The following is an 18,440-nucleotide window of genomic DNA, read 5'->3' on the forward strand; positions in this document are numbered from 1 at the left end:
TTAACCATTGTCATAAAACAATATATGTACTAACTGTTTAAAGAGAAACTATTTGTTCTGTAAACCTTCATTTAAAGTACAATAAAAAAAAAAAAGACATCCATTGAAAACTCTATGGAGAGGCAGGGCCAAGATGGCAGAATAGTCAGATGCTTCCTGTCTTTCCTCTTACAACAAAGATCTGAAAAAACAAATGAATCAATATATATAACAATGTAGAAATCCTAATCATCAAAGACAAAGCTGAAGAATCAGATTCAGTGGCAGGTGGAAGGAGAGACAACTTAAAAGCAGCAAAAACGAGAAACTACAGATTGTGGGATTGCCAGCATCCTGCTAGCTGAGTCTGCACAACGCACACAGGCTGAGGCAAGCAGCAACATCCCAAGCCGAAAGCCACCACATCTGGTGCAGCCGAGCAGCAGCAAATCTGCATGCACCTCCAGAACCAAACAGGAGCAACACCAGACCTGCAAAAGTTAAGTGGAAGCTCCCAACCCACTGCGCATGCTGGCAAAATAACCCTTCTGCCCCCAGAGCTTCACAGCAGAGAAGTACTCCCATCCCCCTCACCCATCCCCCACCCCACTGTGACACCAGTCCCATGGCATTCAACAAAGCCACATCCCCTAAGTCAGGAACTCAAGGCCGGTCAGGAGACCCTGCCCCTTTGCACAATCACTGGCATACAAGGTCCACGATCTTGCAGTGCCCTTCACACCCACCTAATCCTTTGTGGACCAGTTCAACACTACATACCCTCATTAGCATAAAATGGCAGGACTTACATCTGAAGCCCATTTTCACCTGCAGCAACCAAGGGGGAGCTGCAGATTTGTGACATTTGACACCCCCCTTCCCGCTAAGAAAGAGCCTCACCCATCCACACCAGGGACCTCAGGGCTGGTGGTACTGCCCACTCCATCTAGCCACCCACAACAGGGGTCTGAGAATTAGTGATGCCTCCCAATTTCTCCAGTCAACAGAACTGGGTCCAAGGACTGGATGCACTTCACTATGCATTCTAGAGGACAGGGACATAACCTCCATCCAGGCACCTAGGCACAGCCATCAGCCCTCAGCCTTGCCCCACACATCACCCCCCACTGCAACCAGAGACCTGTGTCTGCTCCGAACACCCCCACACAGCTCTGCCCACCTAGGACTATAGGTGAGAGTCTGAATCACACATTCAGTGACCAACAACCCAGACACTTGTGCTGTGAATAAATGCACCCCCACAAGAACAGTGAACAGACTCCTGGACTCCCACATCCAGTAGCTGCTCTGGCCACCTAAGAGCTTCAGCGATACCAACAACCAAAGTAGCTCACACGACCAGGCTACTTGGGTATATCAAAACAAAACAAAAATACAGGATACAGCAAACAAAAATACAATAAATAAATAAATATAACTTATTGATGTCTAGGAGACAACAGTCAACATCTAGTCACATAAAAAAGCAGGACAAGATGGCTCTAGCAAGCCACCAAAATAAAGAACCAGAAAACCTTCTGGAAGAAGACAAAGCAATGGAACTACCTAATAAAGAATTCAAAAGACTAATATACAGAGCTCTCCAAGAGATCAGGAAGGAGAGTATGCAAAATTCAGACCAAGCCAAGGAACACAGAGACAAAGCAATAGAAGAATTCAGGAAAACAATACAAGAACAAAACAGTAGAATAAACAGGCTGCTAGAAATCATACAAGGATAGTGACTAGAAACCTAAAAGATTAACAATAAAATTTCAGAATTAGACAACTCAATAGAAGGTCTTAGGAGCAGAATTGAGACAATGGAAGTCAGAATTAGTGATACTGAAGGTAAATCCCTCAACACCAGTTTGTTTGAAGAAAAAATCAGTAAAAAGAATTTTAAAAAAAATGAAGAAAGCCTAAGAATTATGCAGGATACTATCAAGAGGAAAAAACTATGAGTGATTGGAGTTCCAGAACAGGGGAGGATAACAGAAAACACAGAGAGAATTGTTGAAGACTTGCTGGCAAAAAACTTCCCTAATATTATGAAAGGGGAAGATGTTTATCCAAGAAGATCAACAAACCCCATACAAGGTAGGCCTCAAAAGAAAGTCACCAAGAAATATCATAATCAAACTTGGCAAAACCAAAGACAAAGATAGAATCTTGAGAGTAGGTAGGGCTAAACAAAAAGTCACCTACAAAGAAGAATCAATAAGACTAAGCTCTGACTATTCAGCAGAAACTATGAAGGCAAAAAGGCAATGGGATGACCTATATAAAGCCTTGAAGGAAAAAAATTGCCAGCCAAAATTATATATCCAACAACATTGTCTCTCAAATACAATGGTGAAATTAGGTCATTTCCAGATAAACAAAAAAAAAATAAATTTGTTAAAAACCAGACCAAAGTTACAAGAAATATTAAAGGGAGTCCTCTGGTTAGAGAACCAACTACATCAGACAACAGTACAAGAGTACAAGACTAGGACACAGGACAAATCAACCAGTTATCAACCCAGATAGGGAATTCACAAAAACAAATCAAAGCTAAAACACTGAAAATGGGGAACCAGAGACATCAATATGTAAATGACAACAAGGTCAAAAAAGAGGGAATAAACAGTGTAGTCATAGAACTTCCCTATGGAGAGGAAGTTAAAATGATATCAAGAAATTAAACACTGGTTTAAACTTAGAAAATTAAGGTATTTCAAGGTAACCACAAAAGAAGCTAACAAAAGGCCCATCAAAATAAAAAAGAAGAAAAACATAGACTCAGCAAACACAAAATCAACAATAATAGGGGCGAAAAGAAAATACATAAACAAAAAGAACTCAGCACAGAAAATTAAGTGAAACAAAGAAATTGTCAACACTACGAAAAAAGTAATACTTCAAAATGACAGCAAAAACTTATACCTATCAATAGTTACACTGAATCAAAATGGCCTAAAGGCACCAGTAGAGAGAGAGTTGCAGAATAGATTAAAAAAAAAAATGACTATATACTGTTTCCAAGAGACACACCTTAGACACGAAGACACAAATAAACTAAAACTCAAAGGATGCAAAAAAATTTATCATGCAAACAACGACCAAAAAAGAGTAGAAGTGGTAATATTAATCTCCAATAAAATAGACTTTAAAGAAAAATCCACCATAAAGAATAAAGAAGGACACTATATAATGATTAAAGGGTCAGTACACCAGGAGGACATAACCATAATAAATATTTACAAACCCAATGACAGGGCTCCAAAATGCATAAAACAAACTCCGACAGAATTGAAAAGAGAAATACACAGCTTCACAATAATAGTAGCAGACTTCAACACACCACTTTTGGTGAAGGACAGAACATCTAGAAAGAAACTCAATAAATTTCAGAAGATCTAAATGTCACAATCCACCAACATGACCTCATAGACATATATAGAACACTCCACCCAGCAGCACCCAAGTATATATACTTTTCCAACGCACATGGAACATTCTCCAGAATACACCACACTTTGGGCCACAAAGCAAGCCTTAAAAGAATCCAAGGGACTCAGGCAGACATGGCTGTGGCAGCATGCTTGTCCGTTTTCCCATTCTTGCCTATTCTGTAATATTCTTTGGACTCAGGCAGACATGGCTGTGGCAGCATGCTTGTCCACTTCCCACTTTTGTCCTTTTGAATATATGCCAAATAAAACTTTCCTTTTTAATTTGCTAAACTTTGTGATGTGTTTCCCCTACAACGGTTAATGGCTCTGTGAGCAGGATCTGAAGCTATGAATCCAGTCAACTTCGAAGAGACCTGGACTGTGGAGCAGAAGCCGGCAAAGAAAAGTCCTATATTCTGGACCCATGTGTTCCCACTCCATGTCCCTTCGACATCGACAGGGTGAGTGTTCTCAGAAAACAAACCTTTGCTTATTCTTTTATTGTTCTCTTTCTCATGTTTTCTTAAGTTTTGTTTCGCATATTTGTTTGTAAAACCAGTTGATTGATTAAGGAAAATCTTTCTTAGATTTTTGCTTGATCGTTTGGTTAAGAGTGACATTTAGTAACTCTGTAAGTGAACTGCAGTTTAGGCCTGGATTCAGGTGTTTGAAGAGGTAATTCTATTTTCAAAGAGCTTTGAGCCACTATAAGCCACAAAAAAGTCGGGCACGGGTCGACCAGTAAAGGCCATTAGGGCGGTCGCCGGCGCTCTTCATGAGCGTTAAAGTCTCCCTTGACAGGATAAGGCTATCACGAGACAGGCTAGAGCACTAGGCTGCCTGCCACCCACAAGAAAAATCTCATGCAACGAAGGTACACATTGGTCTAAGCAAAACATTGTCCAAACCCCGCGGCGTTGCTCATTAGGTTTCTTTTTTGTGGCTCAGAGAAAACCTGGAAAATAGTGCTCTGATTTGCCAAATTCGCAGGGAGAGGTTGGAAGAGGCTGCATAGGCCCAGCTCACTATTATTTACTCCTCATTGCTAACCGTCACATTGTCTTGTGATTTTTCCCTCCCATTCCAGTCTCAACAAAAAGGTTTAAGATTAACTGATGTTCCTCCCTGGAGGGTGGAAAACAAGTGATAATGATCTAAGAATGAAAAACCAAACAGAGTACCCATCTTGTGACAAGAAAAAGCAGGATGTCGCCAGATAATCCCCAAAGATGTCACCAGATAACCTCTAAGAATACCAGTAGAAGGTTAACTCATCTAAGACATCATCACCTCAAGGGGAAACTACCACAAAAGATCCATAATCCTGTCCCTATAAAAGCCTTCAGCCGATCCCCAGTGGAGGAGACCGGTTTTTTGGAGGAATCTATTCCCCTCTGTCTCCTATATATCGATATATAATAAACATCTTGCTGCTCACCTCACCCCTGTCTCAGAACTGGCTATTGCGTCAGGTGGCTCTAATCCGCGTTATTGCGGTAACAAGGTGGGAGCTCTTGCCTGTTTTGCCAAATTCTCAGCAGGAAGTGGCAGCTCCTGACCTGTGTTTTGATACTTAAGGGAGAAGTGGTAGTTCTGTACCTGTATTTTCTGTAGAATTGAGTCGATCTTACCAAAAATTGCTATAAACACTTTAAGAAACTAGGATTCCCGTATCTTTGTTTTGTGTGGTATTATCTGGTGAGTTTATGTGGTCTTTCTGTCTCCTCGCGTTCTAAGAGCTTGCTTCTGGTCTAGAGCATTGTGTCTCAGTTTCTGTCTTGTATCAGGTTGGAGGTCGTGGCTAAGAATTGCTGTTTTTTGTAAGGCTGGTCATGGAACCTCAGTTCTTTCTTCATCCAGAAAAACTGTGTCTTGTGTCTGTCTTATGATTTAGATTTTTAAAAGCTACTTGGAGAAACTTTCATATAAATTGGTCTATTTGAAAAGTACACTAAGATCTTTATGTTTTATACTACGTCAATCTTAAAAGTGAAACCTTTTTAAGTAACTTAAGCTAGATATTATATGAAATGTGTTTTATTTAAGGAAAAAAGATAGTTTTGTCTTAAAGTAAAAGTAGCAGTTCCAGAACAGTAAAAAAGAAAGAAATTAGCTATCTTTTGTCTTTCAAAATGCGTCTATCAATTTAAACATATGTAAATGTCTTCCGTGAGTCAAGAGAGTGAGGGCAGGGCACAATCAGGCCTCACCACATCCCAGTCTCCAAGGTTCTGTAACTCCAGGGACGCTTTTGAAAGACCGGTTTCCAGCTAGGTGGAGGCTCTTTTAAGACAAAAGATGAGAAAAATTGCTGCTTTGCTATAGTTATCAGAAACTGGGTAGATCCTAACCATAAAACGTAAACAAGTTCTCTCTATTACAGGGGAACTTCAAGAAGTCAAAAAAAGAAATTACAATGAGACACACTTGAAGTGGCCTGGAAAAATGTTTCCAGCAGTAGCCAAACACTTAAGATTATACCCATATCAAGGAACTGGCCAAGTGAGCAAAGACTTTGTGATTTCCAAAGCCAGTTGATAAAATCTTTAAGGGCTAAAATTAGATTGGGGAAAATATGGGAAGTAGTAAAAGTTGAATGAAATCTTAGAATGTTTAAATAGACTTTTCTTTCAACAACTGTAATGTTTTATGGTATACAGGCTTACAATAATTCCAAAGGTATTTTAGGTAGCCTATTGATGTTATTAATAGATACTTGTCATAATTTAAGTTCATATACTTAGTCTTTTTATGCCACAGGAGGATATATAGATATATATATTTAAGTCTGCGAATAAGTGTTCATTTTTGCCATTTAAAGGGATACACTATAAGAGGTATGCAACAAAGGCAACGTTTAAGAGGTTTATTGGAGAAGAAATTTGTTTGATATGGTCAAGTTTCGTCTGTCTGACTAAAGTTTAATGGTTTAATTTATGAGATTTTTAGGAGTTTTAATGTTAAGTAGCATATAAAACAAAGAATTGGGTTTCTCGCAGTTAAAATAACAAAATTTTATGTAATTTCTGAGTTAAAGGGTTAATTTATTCTTTGTGTAATTTGCCTGGAAGACAAAGGTTTGGCCTCTCATTAGAATAAGATTCCGGAGTCTGAATTCTAAGCCTCATGGCTTTTAGAAAAGAAAGCTAAGGTTTTTACTTTAAGATCTTTGGTTGAATAATTTAAGTATTGTTTCACAGTGACCTATATTATTATTTCTTTATTGCTAACTTGGTCGCAACTGTATCTTTTTGAATCTAGCATTATCAAAGCCAATGGTTTGATTAGAGAATTCACATCATTGACCTATAAAGTTTTTTTTATTACTATTCAGGTATTTAGAGGTTTGATAATTTTGGTATATTCTTAATATATCCTGACTATATGGTATTTTGTCTCAAAATTATTATGCATTATATCTGAAGTTGTTTGAATATGGTTAATGAATATATTTAGAAATATTTTTTATCTAAAGTTTTTTTTAACTGATTTTATTTGGCCTTTATGTTGGGCTTATAATTAATTTCTATCAGGTCTTTCACTATTAAGAATATTATGTTTATGAATTAATCATGGCCGTATTAAGTTTTGTCATCTGCAGATAAGTTTTTACTTTGCTGATTTACTGAAAATGTTTGACCAAAATATCTCAACAAAAAGATGAACTATATTGGACTTGCTAAAAAGACTGTGACTAGACTGAATAAAAATTCCAGAGCTCATATGCAAAAGCTGACGAGTTTGCAGACTGCGGCTGATCCAGAATCATGTGGAACAGAAATTAACTACATATGACTGAGTAAACTAAAGGAAACTATGGGTTTTTTTAATACTGCTGATGTTTTAAGGTCCTAATTTCTAGATATAAGAAACTATTTTTCTTTCTCTTAAATTATCTAACTAATAGGATTAGATATTGTAACTCTTGAATTAGAAGTTCCTGTTGGTAAACTTAGCCAAGCTGTAGATATCAAAACCAGAAAACTGTCTAAAATTTGAGCTATGATTTTACAAAATAGAACAGCATTAGTTTTCCTGTTTTCTTAAGAAACAGTTTTGTGCCTTAATAGATAAATGTTGCTGTATTTATATTAATGCTCAATCTGAGGTTTTGCAGAATGTAGTTACTGTTGAGGCCCATGAAAAGCAGTAACTGATGCTGCTTATGTAGAGACAAACACCTCATGAGATTTGTTTCCTTGGTTCAAAGACCTTAGGGTCATGGTTTCATTGGTTATTTCAGGCAAGTGGCCTAATAGAATTGTTAGTGTTTCTGTTTTATTTCCCAGTTTCCTGTATGGTGCCTGGAATCTTAAAAAACAGATGATGTCCAATTACCATTTACTGAACATTTTTGATAGAAGATTCTATAACAAGATCATGATCCAAAGGAAAGAATGATGAGAGAGTTGTATATAATTCTCCTGGAATCCAGATTTCTGGCTTTCAGGGAGGTTGAGGCAACCCAAATGGGATATTTGCCTTTGGGTGTCCTCTTGAACCCTGAGCTTTGAGAAAAAAACAGGTTCCTGAAGATACTTAGAGTCAAACAATGGTCCAGATAAACTAGTAAGACCATTTTGCTCTGGGTATTGAGCTTTTTTTTTTGAAGAATTCGGTCTGTTTTAGGAAACTAACTTCAAAGATCAGACAGAGTTATGTTTAGGGTAAATTAGTAATCAGTTTAAGTACAAGTTTAAGTTTAAGACAATGTCATATGAAATAACTGTCTAATGTTTGTAATCAAACTGTCACCCTCTTATGATGCAGAAAATTATGTATCTTAAAGAAACCAGATTCTCAGAGGAGATGGACCTCATGGCACAGACTCCATTTTCTCTTTGGTTCCATTTCTGCTTCTGAGAAAGTGACTCATGACTGTTAATAGGTAAACCAAGGAGGGGCAGCTTGCCCTTAGGAAGAACTTTTAGTATGTTTTAAACAGACTAACTGAAGACCTCCTACAGGAAAGGTCCATCCTGTATTATCTTGCTAATCATTAGTTCTCTAATGAAAACTTGTCACATGTAAATTTTTCTATATTTTCTGTTTCTTCCAGACAAACTTTGCGTGCTCCTTATGGATATATGTTTCTGTGTAGATATGTTTCTAATTTAGATAATTCCTTTCCAACTGGTAGCGAATTTGTGTGTGCAATCTCTTGTTTATATTCCTGATGAATGCATGGACAATGCACTCTGAGAACTTTAGGATTATCTTTGAGTATTCATAGTAAAAATGTTAGTAAATACTGGAAAGATAATATTAAATTGTTACACATTGTAAAATGAAAGTCAGAAGAAAACCCATTGGTCCAACACTCAGGATATGGTTGGTAGCTTTATTTCCTACTTGTGGTATAGCTGAATTGGAGAAATCTTTAAGAAAATTTGTCAGTCACTATGGGACAAAAAACAGATGAGACAAAAGCACAACAGTGATCTCTGATCTCATAAGCCAAGGTGACATAAGCTAACAAAATAACCTTAGATTTTTTTTTATTAGTCCAAGAAAATGTAGTCTGTGCTGTAGACAAGATATACATAGAATCAGACAACGAGTTACTGGTTACACATTGTCACACTCTTACAAACACCAGATTTGTTTGGTTGGTTACCATCAGCAATAAGTACATGGGCTGGATCACTACTGCAAGGAATAGTAATATTCTTAGTCTATATCCTGATAGTATTAGCCATAATAAGATTTATCCTATATTGTCTTACACACCTAAGAGGCAAAAGAAGGCCTTAGGCTAAAATGTTAATGTACATTGAGTCTGCTCACTCCAGCAATGTGACTGATGAGAACATCACTCTTACTTAATAACCTGGTGAAGAAAGAGATGGTATCCGGTAGAAAATCAGCACTGTGAGTTTAAAGAGTCTGCAATGGCCGCCATCTAGGAGCTCGACTAAGTCCAGGTATTGATCATTGATGTGTTACCTCCAATCTCCGATCAAAAGGAGGGACTGATTTAGGAAATAATATTTGGAATTATTGTTCCCAGACCATGAGCATGGAAAAATGTGACCCAGCTGGGGCTGGGCCCTCACAGACTCACAAAGACACAGCAACTGGGCCCTGAGATAAGACAACGGATGGGAAAATCTCAGAAATTATCTTAAGGAAGTTTTCACGAAAGGGCAATAAAACCTAACCCAAAGGACTTCTCACCTTTTGTCTTTCTCTATTAACGTTTAATGAATAGGAATTTGTTGGACCGATGAAGACCCTCCTGACTTTCTTAACTGAAACCTGTACCAATGATTGTTAAGAAAGATGATTCAAAATGTAAGATTACAATTTCTAGCCAATCAGTGAAAAAGTGATGCTTTCAATGATTCTACCCATTTTGTGATATTGATATATACTGATGATTCTGTTACCTTCCTTGGACTTGGGCAGACATGGCTGTGGCAGCATGCTTGTCCATTTCCCACTTTTGTCCTTTTGAATATATGCCAAATAAAACTTTCTTTTTACTTTAAAAAAAAAAAAAAAGAATCCAAAACATCAGAATAATACAAAGCATCTTCTCTGATCATAATGAAATAAAAGTAGAAATCAATAACAGAAATAGCAAGAAAAAAAATTGAATACATGGAAACTAAACAACACCTTGCTTAAAAACTACTGGATTATAAAAGAAATCAAGGATGGAATAAAGAAATTCATAGAATTGAATGAGGATGAAAACACATCTTACCAGAACCTTTGGAACACAGCAGTGGCAGTGTTAGAGGTCAATTCATAGTAATAAATGCACACACAAAAGAAGAAAGGGCCAAAACCAAAACATTAGCCCTACAACTTCAATAGAAAGAGAGCAGCAAAAAAAGCCATCAGGCTCCAAAGAAAGGACATAATAAAGATTAGAGCAGAAACAAATGAAACAGAGAATATAAAAACAACTGAAAGAATCAAAAAGACCAAAAGTTGGTTCCTTGAAGAGATCAAAAAAATCTACAAACCACTGGCCAAAGTGACAAAAGAAAAACAGGGGAGGAAGCAAATAACCCAGATAAGAAATTAGATGGGTGATATCACAACAAACCTAACTGAAATAAAAAGGATCATAACAGAATACTATGAAAAATTGTACTCCAACAAATTTGAAAACCTAGAGGAAATGGACAAATTTCTAGAAACACACAACCTACCTAAACTAACACAAACTAAGGTAGAAAAACTAAACAAACCCATAACAAAAGAAGAGATTGTAAAAGCAATAAAAAAAAAAAAACTCCCAACAACAACAAAGAGTCCTGGCACAGATAGCCATCACTGGAGAATTCTACCAAATTTTCAGAGAAAAGCTAACACCAATACTACTAAAGCTACTTCAGAGTACAGAAAGGAAGGAATACTCCCCAACTCATTATATGAAGCCAGAATAACCCTGATACCAAATCCAGGGAAAGAAATGACAAAAAAAGAAAACTCAGACTAATATCCATCATGAACATAGGCTCAAAAATGCTCAACAAAATTCCAGCCAATAGAATTCAACAGCATATCTAAAAAACAATACATCATGACCAATTGAGATTCTTACCAGGTATGCAGGAATGCTTCAACATTACAAAATCAATCAATGTAATCCACCACATAAATAAAACAAAAGCACCACATGATCTTATCAATTGACGTAAAAAAGGCATTTGACAAAATCCAACACATGTTCATGATAAAAACTCTCAGCAAAATAAGCACAGAAGGGAAATTTCTCAATGTAATAAAGGTCATTTATACAAATCTAACAGCCAACATCATTTTAAATGGAGAGATACTGAAAGCATTCGCTTGAGAAGGGGAAACGGACAAGGATGCTCTTTATCACTACTCTTATTAAACATAGCGCTGAAGGTCTAGTCAGAACAATAGGGGGAAAAAAAAGAAATATAGGGGATCCAAACTGATAAGGAAGAAGTAAAAGTATCCCTATATGCAGATGATATGATCTTATACACAGAAAACCCCAAACAATGCATAAGAAAACTACAGGAACTAATAGGAAAAAAAAAAAAAAGTAAAAGTATCAGCAAAGTAGCAGGATACAAGATAAACATACAAAAATCAGTTGGATTCCTCTGCACCAATAAAGAGAACTTTGAAAAGGAAATTACCAAATCAATACCATTTACAATAGTCCCCAAGAAGATAAAATACTGAGGAATAAATCTAACCAGGGATGTAAAAGACCTATAGTAAGAAAACTACAAAACACTACTGCAAGAAACCAAAAGAGACATGCATAAGTGGAAAAACATACCATGCTCATGGATAGGAAGACTCAACGTTGTGAAAATGTCAATTCTACCCAAAGCAATCTACAGATACAGTGCAATCCTCATCCAAAGTCCAACAGCATTCTTTAACTACGTGGAGAAACAAATCACCAACTTTATACGGAAATGGACAAGGACTCAGATAAGTAAAGCATTACTGAAGAAGAAGAACAATGTAGGAAGCCTCACACTACCTTTTCTTAGAACCTATTATACCACCATGGTAGGCAAAACAGCCAGGTACTGGTACAGCAACAGACACATAGACCAATGGAATGGAATTCAGAACCCAGCCATAAATCCATCCAACTATGAGCAGCTAATATTTGACAAAGGCCCAAAGTCCCTTAAATGGAGAAAAGGCAGTCTCTTTAACAAATGGTGCTGGCATAACTGGATATCCATCTGTAAAACAGTGAAACAGGGCCCATATCTCCCACCATAGACAAAAACTAACTCAAAATGGATCAAGGACCTAAATATAAAATCTAAAGCAATAAATCATGGAAGAAAAAATAGCGACAACCCTAGGGGCCCTAATACATGACATAAATAGTATACGAACCATAACTAACACCATAACTAACAATGCACAAACACCAGAAGAAAAACTAGATAACTGGAAGCTCCTTAAAATCATACTTATGCTCATCAAATGACTTCACCAAAAGAGTAAAAAGAGAACGTACAGACTGGGAAAAACATTTTGTTTATGACATATTCAATAAGGGTCCAATCTCTAAAATTTACAAAATACTGTAACACTATCAGAACAACCACAACAAAAAATCCAATTAAAAAATGGGCAAAGGATATGAACAGACACTTCACCAAAGCAGATATTCAGGTGGCTAACAGACATATGAATGCTCAATCATTAGCCATTAAAAAATGCAAATCAAAACTACATTAAGATACTATCTCACCCTGACAATACTGGCACTAATCCAAGAAACACAAAATAACAAATATTGGAGAGGTTGTGGGGAGATTGGAACTCATGCACTGCTGATAGGAATGTAAAATGGTACAACATCTTTGGAAAACGATATGGCACTTCCTTAAAAAGCTAGAAATGGAAATACCATACAATCCAGCAATCCCACTCCTTGGAATATAACCTAGAGAAATAAGAGCCGTCACACAAATAGACATATGCACACCCATGTTCATCACAGCATTGTTCACAACAGCAAAAAGATGGAAACAACCTAAATGTCCATCAACAAACGAAGGGATAAACAAATTATGTTACATACACACAATGGAATACTATGTAATGATAAAGAACAATGATTAATCCACAAAACATCTCATGACATGGATGAATCTGGAGGGCATTATGTTGAGTGAAATAAGTCAGTCACAAAAGAACAATTATTGTATGAGGCCACTATTATTAGAACTCAAAAAATGGTTTACACACAGAAAAGAGGTATTCTTTGATGGTTACGCGTGTGGAGAGAGCGGGGAGGGAGATCGCTAACTAGATAGTAGACAAGTGTCAACATGAGTGAGGAAAGGACAACACACAGTATAGGAGAAGTCAGCACAACTGGACCAAAGCAAAAGTGTAGAAGTTTCCTAGACACATCCAAACACTTTGAGGGACCAAATAGCTGGTGATGGGACCTGGGGACCATAGTCTTGGGGGACATCTAGGTCAATCAGCATAACATACTTCATAAGAAAAATGTTTTACATCCCATTTTGGTGAGTAGCGTCTAGTGTCTTAAAAGCCTGCGAGTGGCCATCTAAGATACATCTATTGGTCCCATCCCACCAGGAGAAAAGGATAATAAAGAAAACCAAAGACATAAGGAAAATTCTAGCGCAGAGGGCTAAAGGACCACATGAACCAGAGACCCCACCAGCCTGAGACCAGAAGAACTAGATGGTGCCCAGCTACCACCAATGACCGCCCTAATAGGGATCACAACAGAGAGTCCCAGGCAGCGGAGGAGAAAAATATAGAACAGAATTCAAATTCACAAAAAAAGGACTAGCCTTACTGGTCTGATAGAGACTGGAGGAACCCCCAAAACTATGGCCTGTGAATGCTCTGCTAACCCAGAACTGAAACCATTCCTGAAGCCCACTTTTCAGACAAAGATTAGACAGGCCTATAAAACAAAAATAACACACATGAGGAATGTGCTTCTTAATTCAATCAAATACATGAGACCAAATGGTCAACTCCTGTTCAAAAGCAGGACAAGAAGGCAGGAAGGGACAGGAACTGGATGAATGGACATAGGGAACCTGGGATGGAATGAGGGAGTATGCTGTCACATTGTGGGGATTGTAACCAATGTCTCAAAACAATATGTGTATAAATTTTTGAATGAGAAATTAACTTGAGCTGTAAACTTTCACCTAAAGCACAATTTAAAAAAACAGAGAGAGAGAAAAGAAAACCTTAGGGAGCACAGTCTACTCTGACACATATGGGGTTGCCATGAGTCAGAATCGACTCGATGGCAACTGGGTTTGGTGGAGTTTTTTTAAATAGTAAAATGAAACAACAGTCAGACCCCAGGAATATCTTGGAGAGGCCTTGCCTAAGCATCCATTTGGGTACTGGCTCCTCTGAAGCTCTACTTTCAGCCTTTTTCTTCCTCTCTGGGAAATAATCTTTTCCATGAGTCACCTCACTCCTGAGGCAAAGTGTCTTCTTCCTTACTTCAAAAGGCACTGTGATTTAATCACAAATAATTGCTGCTCAGAAAGATTGGCATTTTACATCCTTCAGATCTGCTGTCTTTTTAATCAAACAGCTCAGTGAATCACTAAGCAAGTCGGTATAATGGAAAACTTCTACCCGTTTAAAAACCCACTCTCTCCTATGTGTCTCCTGAAGTTACTTTTCCTTGTATTGATTGATCCTGATGGAAATACTTCTCTCACCCTATCATTATGCTATGGAGTGTGTTGATAAAGACTCAGGGAGCTCAGTTCCTCTCTTGGTTAAAATGAAGGAACTAACATTTATAAGTACCTAATTTATGTCCCGGGTTGAGTGCCTTAAATACACCATCTCATTCATGACAAGGATGGGAGGGGATGTGGGCATTGTCGGTTTCAAGGTGGAGAGACTGAGGTTGAGGGAGACGTTATGAGGTGGTGAGCAGGCAGTGTAGCCCAGTGACTGCATTTGCAGCCCTGAAATCAGGCAGATGATGTCTTAAAAGCACCTTCTCCCTTTGCCCTTGAATGTCACCTTCCTCAGCCTCATGTCTCTCATCTGCTTGGTTATATTGCAAGATGGTTTGTGGGGTCATGTTTACTAGTGGGCAGAGTCACTGTGCATTAAAGCCCCTCCCAGCCCTGTTCCCTCTCTGTGTCCTCTGCTCTGCTCTGGGTGGTAGGGGCAATGAACAGGGGTGGTGATCCGTGGGTCCCTGCATCTTTCTCTTCTATTTATCTCTTCCATGAGGCTGCAAGAGTAGCTGGAGCTAGAACTGGCCCCTGGTGGCAGGGCAGTCATCTGGGACCTTCTCTGTAAGTTCCTTCCTGTGGCTGGCTGGGGATGGTAAGAGCCAAATATTAGGAGTCTTACATCAACCCAGCTTTTTCAGAGACCCCTCCTCTGCTGGCAGGAAGGCTGCACCCTGTGTTCCATTTCATTGCTGTTCCTTGTGTCTATCTTTCTCAGGGATTCTGCCAGGAAGAATGACGGCTGAAAGGGTAGGATTTGGGCATTCCTGGGTTCCTGACTATAAAGCCAGGGATCTTAAGAGATTTTGAAATAAGGAATGGTAGTGAGTTGAATTGTGTCCCCCACAAAGGTATATTGAAATCCTAACTTCTGGTGCCTGTGAATGTCACCTTATTTGGAAACAGGGTCTTTGCAGATGCAGTTAGTTAAGGATCTCCAAGTGAAATCATCCCGGATTTAGGATGGGCTCTGAAGCCAATGACTAGTGTCCTTATGAGAATGACAGAGAACACAGAGACACCGAGAAGAAGGCTGTGTGAAAATGGAGGCAGAGATTGGAATGATGCGTCTACAAACCAAGGCACACCCAGATGGTTGGCAAACATCAGAAGCTGGAAGAGACAAGGAAGTGCTCTCACCTGGGACCTTCAGAGGGAGCGTGGCCCTGCTGACAACTTGGTTTTGGACTTCTGTACTCCAGAATTGTAAGACAACAAATCTCTGTTGTTTTAAGCCACACAAAATCTGTGGTACTTTGTTACAGCAGCCCTAGGAAACCAATACAAGTATGTTAGGTTTAATGTTCAGTTAGGAGACAATTTCTTGCTACCGTAACATAAACAACCACAACCTAAAAATTAAATGCAGAAAAAAAAATCATGTTATAGATTAATAGTAGGGAAACTTTGGAAACTTTTTTTTTTCCTAGCTATAGGGAACGGGTTAAATAACTTGTGATACATCAACTCGTCTGTCAGTTTGTCGTACTATGGGGGCTTGTGTATTACTGCGATGCTGGAAGCTATGCCACTGGTACTTCAAATACCAGCAGGGTCACCCATGGTGGACAGGTTTCAGCAGAGCTTCCAGACTAAGACAGGAGGAAAGACCTGGCAGTCTACTTCTGAAAAATTGGCCAGTGAAAACCTCATAAATAGCAACAGAACATTATCTGATATAGTGCCAGAAGATGAGCCCCTCAGGTTGGAAGGCACTCAAAATAAGACTAGGGAAGAGTTGCCTCCTCAAAGCAGAGTTGACCTTAATGACATAAATAAAGTAAAGCTTTCTGGACCTTCATCTTCGGATGTAGCATGACTCAAAATGAGAAGAAACAGCTGTGAACATCCATTAATAATCAGAACGTGGAATGTACAAAGTGTGAATCTAGGAATATTGGAAATCATCAAAAGTGAGATGGAACACATAAAGGTCAATATCCTGGGTATTAATGAGCTGAAGTGGACTAGTATTGGCCATTTTGAATCAGACAATCAAATGGTCTGCTGTGCTGGGAAAGAAAAATTGAACAGGAAAAGCATCGCATTCATCGCCAAAAAGAACATTTCAAGATCAGTCCTGAAGTACAACGCTGTCAGTGATAGGATAATATCCGTATGCTTACAAGGAAGACCAGTTAATATGACTATTATGCAAATTTACGAACCTACCACTAAGGCCAAAGATGAAGAAATCGAATATTTTTACTAACTTCTGCAGTCTGAAATTGATCAACCATGCAATCAAGATGCATTGATAATTACTGGCGACTGGAATACCAAAGTTGGAAACAAAGAAGGAGGATTTGTAGTTGGAAAATATGGTCTTGGTGACAGAAACTATGCCAGAGATTGCATGATAGAATTTTGCAAGACCAATAATTTATTCATTGCAAATACCTTTTTTCAACAACATAAATGGTAACTATATATACATGGACATTGCTGGATGGAATACACACAAATTTGGAAAACAGCTACCTAGCCAACTGACTGGAAGAGATCCACATTTGTACCCATTCCAAAGAAAGGTGATTCAACAGAATGTGGAAATTATCGAACAATATCATTAATATTACACACAAGTAAAATTTTGCTGAAGATCATTAAAAAGTAGTTGCAGCAGCACATTGACAAGGAACTGTCAGAAATTCAAGCCAGATTCGGAAGAGGACATGGAACAAGGGATATCATTGCTGATGTTAGACGAAATCTTAGCTGAAAGCAGAGAATACCAGAAAGACGTTTATCTATGCAGAGGCATTCGACTATGTGGATCGTAACAAATTTTGGATAACATAGAGAAGAATGAGAATTCCAGAACACTTAACTGTGCTAATGAGGAACCTGTACTTAGACCAAGGGGCAGCCATTCAAACACACAAGGGGATACTGAGTGTTCTAAAATCAGGAAAGGTGTGCATCAGGATTATATCCTTTCACCATATTTATTCAATCTGTATGCTGAGCAAATAATCCGAGAAGCTGGACTATATGAAGAAGAACACGGCATCAGGATTGGAGGAAGACTCATGGACAACCTGTGATATGCAGATGACACAATCTTGCTTGCAGAAAGTGAAGAGGACTTGAAGCACTTACTGATGAAGATCAAAGACCACAGCCTTCAGTATGAATCACACCTCTACATAAAGAAAACAAAAATCCTCACAACTGGACCAATAAGCAACATCATGATATGGAGAATATATTGATGTTGTCAAGGTTTTCGTTTTATTTGGATCCATAATCAATGACCACGGAAGCAACAGTTAAGAAATCAGAGGATGCATTGCATTGGAAAAATCTGCTGCAAAAGACCTCTTTAAAGCGTTGAAAAGTGAAGATGTCACTTTGAGGACTAAGGTGTGCCTGATCCGAGCCATGGTGTTTTCAATCACCTCATATACATGTGAAAGCTGGACAGTGAATAAGGAAAACGGAAGAAGAATTGATGCCTTTGAATTATGATGTTGGTGAAGAATATTGAATATACCAGAAGGAACAAATCTGTCTTGGAAGAAGTACAGCCAGAACGCTCCTTAGAAGTGAGGATGGCAAGACTTCCTCTCAAGTTCTTTGGACATATTATCAGGAGGGACCAGCCCCTGGAGAAGGACATCATGCTTGGTAAACTAGAGGGTCATTGAAAGAGAGGAAAACCTTCAATGAGATGGATTGACACAGTGGCTGCAACAATGGGATCAAGCATAACAATGATTGTGAGGATGGCACAGGACTGGGCAGTGTTTCGTTCTGTTGTACATAGGGTCGCTGTGGGTTGGGACTGACCGCA

This window comes from Trichechus manatus, unplaced genomic scaffold (genome assembly GCF_000243295.1).
Source record: "Trichechus manatus latirostris isolate Lorelei unplaced genomic scaffold, TriManLat1.0 scaffold00011, whole genome shotgun sequence".
NCBI classification, from domain to species: Eukaryota; Metazoa; Chordata; class Mammalia; order Sirenia; family Trichechidae; genus Trichechus; species Trichechus manatus.